The sequence below is a fragment of the Medicago truncatula genome, chromosome 2 (genome assembly GCF_003473485.1).
Source record: "Medicago truncatula cultivar Jemalong A17 chromosome 2, MtrunA17r5.0-ANR, whole genome shotgun sequence".
Lineage (NCBI taxonomy): Eukaryota > Viridiplantae > Streptophyta > Magnoliopsida > Fabales > Fabaceae > Medicago > Medicago truncatula.
Window position 1 is genome coordinate 27,231,349 of NC_053043.1, and position 7,568 is coordinate 27,238,916.

The following is a 7,568-nucleotide window of genomic DNA, read 5'->3' on the forward strand; positions in this document are numbered from 1 at the left end:
TTAATTTTCGCTTACCAGTTCGCTCACGGTTCGCTTAAGCGAACGGGTAAAATCGCATTCTGGGCAGCTTACTTGAATGCTCGCTTAAGCGACGGATGCTTCGCTTAAGCGACCATTCATCTGGGCAGTGCAAAACCTACGGTTTCAGACTCCTTCTCACTCCAAAAACCCCATTTTAATCCCCTGATCACCCAAAATGTTTTCCAACAGATGTTTACAGGTCCTATATACAACTAGGCATTATAAAGAAACACAATTCAACCCTCAACAGCAACAATTACAGAATCATTCTATCATCATCCACATATTCATCAATTCATACAATTCATCAAAATTTCAATCAATTAATGGATTGTAGCAACAACATGGATTAAGCTTTCATTCTTAACATTAAATTCCGAGAAAACTAACATCATCTTTACTCATTCCATCAGAATCATCATCAAACCCTAATTTTCATATTATTTTTCAAAAACTATTCAATTAGGTCAATTTCAGGAATTATAGATTATGATTACTGAGAGATAGTCTCACCCTTACCTTAGAATTTGTAGGAAGAATTAACACAGCAAATCAGCTCCTAAGTTTTCCCTTGTTCTTGGTTTCTCTTGCTTTCTCTGGTTTTTCTCCCAACACACAATGTTTTCACGTACTATTGTTTTTCCTAATCTTTCTTTCCTTATTCCTTCAAAGTGTAACTTCCCTTATTTCATCAAACCCCTCCTAATTACCATTAATTTCCAATTAATGCCTAACCTCCTAAAATAATTAATTTTCTCTTATTACTCTATTTATATTAAATAAATTATATAAATAAATTCCACACACCACATAAATGACACATATGTTATAAAATACATAAAAGACTCTAAATAATTCCAAAAATAATAAAATAACGACTAGGGCGTTACAACTCTCCCCAACTTTGAGGATTTCGTCCTCGAAATCTTACCTCAAACAAACAACTCCGGATACGATTCTTGCATCTTACTCTCCAACTCCCAAGTCAAACTTTCACCAGATGCTCCGCCCCAAACAACCCTTACAAGAGGTATCTCTTTACCTCTCAAAGACTTCACCTTCCGATGATCAATCCTCAAAGGTAAGGTCTCCACCGTAAGGTTATCTCTAACTTGCACATCATCTCTTGGAATGACATGTGAAGGATCAGGTACATACTTCCGCAACTGTGACACATGAAACACGTCATGCAAGTTCGAAAGATGAGGTGGTAATCCAATCCTATACGCCACAGTTCCAACTCTCTCAGATATCTGATATGGGCCAATAAACTTTGGAGTCAACTTCTTAGATTTTAATGCACGACCTACACCTGTCATGGGAGTGACCCTCAAGAACACATGATCTCCCTCTTGAAACTCAAGGTCCTTCCTACGCTTGTCATGATAGCTCTTCTGTCGACTCTGCGATGCTTTCATATGTTCTCTTATCGACTTAACCTTTTCTGTAGTTTGTTGAACTATGTCTGGTCCCAACATCACAATTTCTCCCGACTCGAACCAACACAAAGGAGTCCTGCATCTTCGACCATACAATGCTTCAAACGGTGCCATACCAATACTCGAATGGTAACTATTGTTGTAAGTAAATTCTATCAACGGTAAGTGACTATCCCACGCTCCACCTTGCTCAAGTACACATACCCTCAAAAGATCTTCTAAGGATTGTATCGTTCTCTCTGACTGTCCATCTGTCTGGGGATGATAAGCCGAACTCAGCCTCAACTTCGAACCCAAAGCATCTTGTAAACTCTTCCAGAATCTAGATGTGAACCTCGGATCTCTATCTGATACAATACTCGACGGAACACCATGCAACTTCACAACATCCCGGATATAAATCTCTGCCAATTGCGCCACCGGAAAACTGATATTTATCGGAATAAAGTGCGCCGACTTCGTCAATCTATCGACTATAACCCATATAGAATCATGTCCTCTCGGAGTGTTTGGTAAACTCGTCACGAAATCCATAGAAATACTATCCCATTTCCACTCCGGTACATCCAATGGTGTCAACAACCCTGCAGGCCTTTGATGTTCAACCTTTGACTTCTGACAAGTCAAACACGCATATACAAACTGAGCAACATCACGCTTCAAACCAACCCACCAAAACAGCTTTTTCAAGTCGTGGTACATCTTCGTAGCTCCCGGATGGATACTCAAGCTACTCTTGTGACTTTCTTCCAAAATCAATCTTTTCATCTCATCGTTGTCAGGAATGCAAATTCTGCCTCTGAACCTCAACACACCTTGTTCATCAACTTTGAAATCACTATCTTCAGTCTGATTACTATCAACCATCAAATCCACAAACTTGACATCAACCTGTTGTGCTTCTCTGATACTATTCAAGAATTCATTATTGATTTTCAACATGCCCAAATGCACACTCTGGGGTAACAATTCACAAACGAGGCTTAAATCTCTAAACTGCTCAAGTAATTCAAATTCCTTCACCATCATGGCCGACATGTGTAACGTCTTCCTACTCAAGGCATCTGCAACTACATTGGCTTTACCCGGATGATAGTTCAACCCAAAATCATAATCCTTCAATAACTTTAACCATCTCCTCTGTCTCATGTTCAACTCCTTCTGGTCAAATAAATATTTCAAGCTCTTATGGTCACTGAACACTTCGAACCTGGAACCATACAAGTAGTGCCTCCAAATCTTTAAAACAAAAACCACCGCGGCCAACTCTAAATCGTGAGTAGGATAATTCTTTTCATGTACCCTCAGCTGTCTAGAAGCATACGCCACTACCTTACCGTCTTGCATCAAAACACCTCCTAGACCCAGCTTAGACGCGTCACAGTAGACAACAAACGGTTCATCCGACTTAGGCAAAATTAAAACAGGCGCGGTTGTCAACTTCCTTTTCAACTCATTGAAGCAACTCTCACATTGAGCATCCCATACAAACGACTTACCCTTACAGGTGAACTGAGTCAATGGCAAAGCTAACTTTGAGAATCCCTCAATAAATCTGCGGTAATAACCAGCCAAACCCAAGAAACTTCTGATCTCGGTCACCGACTTCGGAGTCTCCCATTGCGACACTGCCTCAACCTTTGAAGGATCCACTGCAATACCACTTCCAGAAATAATATGGCCAAGAAAACTTACTTCACTTAACCAGAATTCACACCTCGACAATTTGGCATACAACTTCTTCTCTTTCAATACTCGCAACACAATTCTCAGATGTTCTGCATGCTCTTCCTCGGTTCTCGAATAGATCAAAATGTCATCAATGAACACAACCACAAATTTATCCAGATAAGCATGAAAAATTCTATTCATATACTCCATGAACACACCAGGAGCATTAGTAACACCGAAAGGCATCACCTTATATTCGTAATGACCATATCGTGTCCTAAAGGCAGTCTTCTGCATATCTTCATCTTTCACCTTGATTTGATGGTAACCTGAACTCAAGTCAATTTTACTAAAAATCTTTGCACCAACCAACCGATCCATCAGGTCGTCAATCCTCGGAAGCGGATATCTATTCTTTATCGTAACTTTATTCAACTGACGGTAGTCAATACACAACCTCATACTACCATCCTTCTTCTTTACCAGCAACATAGGCGCTCCCCACAGTGAAACACTTGGTCTTACAAACTTCTTGTCGAGTAAATCCTCCAACTGTTTCTTCAACTCAGCAAGTTCAGATGCCGACATACGATAAGGTGCCATCGACACCGGCTTCGTTCCTGGTACTAGATCAATGGAGAACTCAACCTCCCTCTCTGGTGGTACATCGGGGATCTCATCCGGAAAAACTTCAGGAAACTCATTCACTACAGGTAACTTGTCGATCACAGCTTGGTTTTCCAACGACAAACATGCCATTAGGGAATACATCAGAATCCCATCTCGTTCTAGCTGCTTCATCTCCTTTGTAGATAAAATCTCAACTCCACTCTCTTATTCGGCAGAAGAAAAATGCACGGTCTTGTTAAAGCAGTTGATATGAACTCGGTTATACTCTAACCAATTCATCCCAAATATGACATCCATCCCCGTCAGTGGTAAGCAAACTAAGTCTACTTCAAAATCCCTACCAAACATAGATATAGGACATCTCAAACAAACAAGAGAAGTAGTCACTGAACCCTTAGCTGGAGTTTCAACGACCATTTCTCCTTTCATATCAGACACAATCAAACCCAGTTTATAAGCACACTCTAAAGCAATGAAACAATGTGTAGCACCAGTGTCTATAATAGCAATTAAAGGAATACTATTAAAGAAACAAGTACCTCTGATAAGTCTATCTTCATTCGCGGTTTGCGTACCTGCCAAGGCAAACACTTTCCCACCGGTTCTAACCTTCTTCGGTTGAGTGCACTAAGAACTGATATGACCCTCCTCATTGCAGTTGTAGCATACAATATCACCACGTTTACAGTCAGCTAACACGTGACCCTTCTGTCCACACCTGAAGCACTTCTTCTCATCTTTGGTACAAACATTACTTTTGTGGCCCTTCTCGCCACATTTAAAGCAAACTATCTCAGCAGGAGTGTCTCTTCCCTTGGGTCTTCTCTCATCATTTAGTCGTTGCTTTCCCTTACCAGCAGGAGCACTATACGGCTTAGGACGACTCTGTTGTCCCTTGCCCCTCCGTTCACTCATCACCTTGTAATGAGCCTTTGAATCTTCCTCATAGATTCTGCAGCTACTTATCAACTCAGAAAGAGTTCTGATCTTCTGATAGCCAATGGCCCTCTTGATGTCAGCTCTCAACCCATTCTCGAACTTAATACATTTGGAGAATTCAGCCGTCTCCGCAGTATAGTGAGGATAAAACTTGGCCAGCTCCGTGAACTTAGCAGCATATTCCGTGACAGACATGTCACCTTGCTTCAACTCTAGGAACTCAATTTCCTTCTTGCCACGGACATCTTCCGGAAAATACCTATTCAGGAATTCCCTCCTGAACACAGCCCAGGTCACCACCGCACCGTCTTGTTCAAGTACAGGTAATAGACTTACCCACCAGTCGTCAGCCTCCTCAGCTAGCATGTGCGTCCCAAACCGCACCTTTTGAATTTCCGAGCATTGCATGACCCTGAAGATCCTCTCCACTTCTTTCAGCCAAGTCTGAGCACCATCTGGGTCATACCTCCCCTTAAATGCCGGTGGATGATTCCTCAAGAAGGTCTCCAGCATTCTCACCTCTCCGTTACCAGCAGCGGGTTGTTGTCCTACAGCTTGAGCAACAGCCTCAAGTGCAGCAGCGATAGCAGCATCATTACGACCAGCCATTTCTAAATTCTACATAAGAAATAACAATTCAGAACAAAACAAAACAACATTAGAGTTTGACACTCTAACCTAGGTGGCTCAATACGACTCTACTACACGGTCGGACGGACCAACCTGCTCTGATACCAATTGTAGCACCCCACTCCCAAATATACTTTATTTAAATAAAATAAACATACATCAGAGTCATAAAAATCCACATGGGCATGTCACACTTGCTAATTCAAATTTCTGAAATAGAATATAAAAATCTATTATAAAATATCCAAGAAAAACCGTCGTTTGATATGCAGCGGAATATTATCATAGAAACGTCAACAACTATTTAAAACTCCAAACAATATCTAGGCATATAAGCCTCAACCAGAATAATTCATCAAACGTAGGGCTACAACATCATTAACCAAAATTTGATACATAGAATGAAATAAAACAATAAAATCCCATCCCACGTATCAGAGCCCTAGACACTTGAGCCACCACCTACTACTCAGGATCACCTGCAAGTTACCCATAGGAAGGGCAACATTTTCAAGCAGAAGGGGTGAGATTCTCAATCAATAAAAATAATATATAAAAGCATCAACTGAAAATCTAACACCTTGCAATATCAAAGATTAATCAATAAGCATAGTTATTTTATAATCAACAACAGTCATGCGTAATAGAATCCAGCCAACAAAATACAACTCATGTTATGACACGACATCCCCATCTAATACTCCTCAATAAATGCAAATATGCATGTGGTACCATAATTCAGGGCCGTGACCCACACCGCTGTCGAATGGTTAAAGCATTCTCAGCAGGACCTAAGTCCTCACCGCTCCACACCGCTTTGAACAACTAGTGTTCCACCGCTTTGAACGACGAGGCGTTCCAGAGCCGAAGCTCTCCCACTTGATGATTATGCAACTACCCAACCAGTGTATACCTACATACAACTCTACTATTACATATGTATTCATATGACTCACTACTCCTCTTAATGTGACAGGTTCACTTACCTAGTTCACCCTTTTCAATATCTTTAAATATTCACAGAAATCAACCAAATCATTCATCATTATGTTAAAGTAGGATTAGTTACCCTAACAAAGTTATACAAGCTAAGAAAACACACAAGAAGCGCTAAAAGGGGTCACCTAACTCACGAACAAGGTTCAGAAAAAGGCTGACTAAGGTTCACTTTGCTTAAGCGACGGCTAGTTCGCTTAAGCGACCAACTTACAGTAGGTTCTGGGCTCAGTTCGCTTACGGGTCGCTCACGGTTCGCTTGAGCGAAATTTGGACAGAAGCAAAATGGTTTTTCGCTCACAGGGTCGCTCACCATTCGCTTAAGCGAATTCTTGGCAGAACCAAACTTAATTTTCGCTTACCAGTTCGCTCACGGTTCGCTTAAGCGAACGGGTAAAATCGCATTCTGGGCAGCTTACTTGAATGCTCGCTTAAGCGACGGATGCTTCGCTTAAGCGACCATTCATCTGGGCAGTGCAAAACCTACGGTTTCAGACTCCTTCTCACTCCAAAAACCCCATTTTAATCCCCTGATCACCCAAAATGTTTTCCAACAGATGTTTACAGGTCCTATATACAACTAGGCATTATAAAGAAACACAATTCAACCCTCAACAGCAACAATTACAGAATCATTCTATCATCATCCACATATTCATCAATTCATACAATTCATCAAAATTTCAATCAATTAATGGATTGTAGCAACAACATGGATTAAGCTTTCATTCTTAACATTAAATTCCGAGAAAACTAACATCATCTTTACTCATTCCATCAGAATCATCATCAAACCCTAATTTTCATATTATTTTTCAAAAACTATTCAATTAGGTCAATTTCAGGAATTATAGATTATGATTACTGAGAGATAGTCTCACCCTTACCTTAGAATTTGTAGGAAGAATTAACACAGCACATCAGCTCCTAAGTTTTCCCTTGTTCTTGGTTTCTCTTGCTTTCTCTGGTTTTTCTCCCAACACACAATGTTTTCACGTACTATTGTTTTTCCTAATCTTTCTTTCCTTATTCCTTCAAAGTGTAACTTCCCTTTTTCATTAAACCCCTCCTAATTACCATTAATTTCCAATTAATCCCTAACCTCCTAAAATAATTAATTTTCTCTTATTACTCTATTTATATTAAATAAATTATATAAATAAATTCCACACACCACATAAATGTCACATATGTTATAAAATACATAAAAGACTCTAAATAATTCCAAAAATAATAAAATAA